The following is a 2,990-nucleotide window of genomic DNA, read 5'->3' on the forward strand; positions in this document are numbered from 1 at the left end:
GGGGGGGGATAAAGTATCTATAGGGAATTGGATAAGGGGAATCGGTTCCGATACTGTCGGTTGCGCTTGGTGAAAAATCCGGGCGCGGGCGGCGAATCTGCGCGATCGGCGGGCAGTTCTCGTCAGGCGGCGGCGACGAGGGGCGAATGGAAGGCGTGAACGCACTAGAAATTTTATATATTTTTTTTTAATGGGTCCCCAAAAAGCAACAGGGAAAGACGGGGGGAGGGGACCACCCGATATTAAATAATTTGACTTACTGGTGATGTAGGGCCCAACCGCAGAGAATGCAATTATGTTGCACGGACTTCCTGGCTGTTGGTTTGGGGTGAATCCCGATGGCAGTTTTTGTTCGCACTGATTTTATCCGACTAAAGTTTCGCGATCGACTCACAGATTTTACGAATTTGATTGTCTATATCAAACTGACTGTCTATATCAAACTGACCGTCTATATCAAACTGACTGTTTATATCAAACTGACTGTCTATATCAAACTCTATCCGTACGTTCTTCTATCTAACTCTCTATCAAAACTGACTGTAAACTGACTGTCTATATCAAACTCTATCCGTACGTTCTTCTATCTAACTGCCACGCTATATGTTCTCTAAAAAGACTGACACGGGGGTTGCGGAATCGCGATTTTTATACTAATCGCCGCAGATTACTCGAATTTGGATTGGTGGAATAGGTTTCGTTAGCTGGGAGTAGGATTTTCTTTCGCTCTTAGATTGGTCAAGATTTTGGGGGAGGAAAGATGTTGACAGGAATCGATAGAGTGGGAAAGTGAAACTCCAAAATTTTATGACCCTAAGATTTATGGGGAAACGTACGTTTCGGGCGCCGAAAGGTCGCGGATGCATCATCGCCACGGGACCACTCAGAATCTACCCCTGAACGTCGAGTGCAGTTGCTTAAATTTTATAATTACGAATTCGCGAAAATCGTTCGCGACTTGATCGTTAATCTTGGCGTTAATCAGTCTTACGCTTTTCATACATATTGATTTTTATCTCGGAGCGACATTCATGAGGAGATAACGGATTCTTAGTTTTTAAGATGAAAAATAAAAAAAAAGGAAAGAATATAAAATTTTAGAGCTTCGAGGAATTTGAGATCTTTATGAAAGAAAAGAGTCGCGTGAGTCCGCCGGACGTAACAATACTGTAATGTCGATAATTGTCTATAAGAATTATTAACCTCAAACTTCAATATTTTTTGAACAAAACTGAGCTTCAACTTCTTCATTGTATTTATATTATTAACACTTCTATACATTATGTCAATCCTATAGTTCAAAAATTTTTTTAAGTGAATCGGAACTAAATATTCATTTACACACATTTTCAAAAAAAGGATCCTAATTCTAATTTTAATATTCATATTCATAAGTCTAATACATCGTTTCAAAAGGAAACATGCTCTAAGACCAAAGTTAAATCTAATGAATTCAAAAAAAGGCAAATTTAAACACAACATACTGCTTGTGTAATTTAAAAATTCAATATTTCAGTGGCTAAACTAATTATACTTATTAAATTATATCTATAAAATTATATTTATTAAATTATATTTATTATATTATACATATCAAATTATATTTATTAAATTTAATTTTTAAATTATACTTATTGAATTATATCAATTAAATTACATTATTAAATTATACTTATTAAATTTTATCTATTAAATTATATTATTTAACTATAGTTATTAATTATATTTATTAAATTATATATATTAAATTATATATTGTATATTAAATTATATATATTAAATTATACTTATTGACATTTAACAGATTGAAGGACTCATATATACAAAATAAATAACAATGAATAAAAGGCAAAGTAAGAGTCTACACATTTTTTTTTAAAAGTCACACAATTAAAAGAATAAATTACAGAAAATTAGAGAAAAGTAAAATATATAATAAAAAATAAAAATTTATTATTAATGTTTTATTACATAATGACTACCCATTAATTTTTATTTTTGACAGAGTTAATCAAATATAATATAAAAAATTTAATTAGATATAGACACTTAGAACATAAAGATTTGGTTGTCAATGTCATTGCGAATGAATTTATATCTTGGCTTATGGTATCTATTCCTCTTTACATTGAAAAATTTAAACGGTTCAATAAAGACAACATCAGGATATCTTTTCATAGTTCTATTAAAATAGATAAATATATAAAGTACAAAAGGATATTTGTCCCCATACATCTAAGGGCAAGTAGTCTATAAGATATCGTGTAATAATTGTGATGCGTCGTACGTTGCACAGACGGGCAGACAATTGAAAACCAAAATTACAGAACATCGTTATCATATTAGACACAACATTTCTGTATATTCTGTCATAACAGAGCACAGGTTGTAGTATGATCATGATTTCCAATGGGACAAGGTCAAAATTCTAGATGAAAAGCCTTGCTATAAGAAACGCTTAATTTCCGAGATGCTCAATATTAAGAAGCAGAAAAATAATTTGAATTTACAAATGACACGGAAAGTCTTCATAAGGTATATGTATCTATTGTAAATAAGGTTTGATTTTTTGATATTGACAGTCCCTCTCTTCTCTCAGTCCGTATCAGCGAGCTTACATAATAATCGATACACAATGTCCATCTTACACATCTGCGTTCTACTTGTCGTTATATTTTTATGGTTTTTTTATACTTAGATGGACATACTTGCTTGAGTAATTTACACATGTTTTTTGGTAAGTTTTTATTTCTTATTCAAATTCCGGTATGTTAATTTATTTGCGTTTGTTTTTTTTGTAAGAAGACTTTTCTTTATCTATTTAATTATATTTATTAAATTATATTTATTAAGTAATGTAAATTAAATTATTATATATTAAATTGTATTTATTAAATTATAAAGATTAAATTATCTTTAAAACAATATTTATTAAATTAAATATATTAAATTATACTTATTAAATTATATCTATAAAATTATATTTATTA

This window comes from Trachymyrmex septentrionalis, unplaced genomic scaffold, assembly GCF_001594115.1.
Source record: "Trachymyrmex septentrionalis isolate Tsep2-gDNA-1 unplaced genomic scaffold, Tsep1.0 scaffold145, whole genome shotgun sequence".
Lineage (NCBI taxonomy): Eukaryota > Metazoa > Arthropoda > Insecta > Hymenoptera > Formicidae > Trachymyrmex > Trachymyrmex septentrionalis.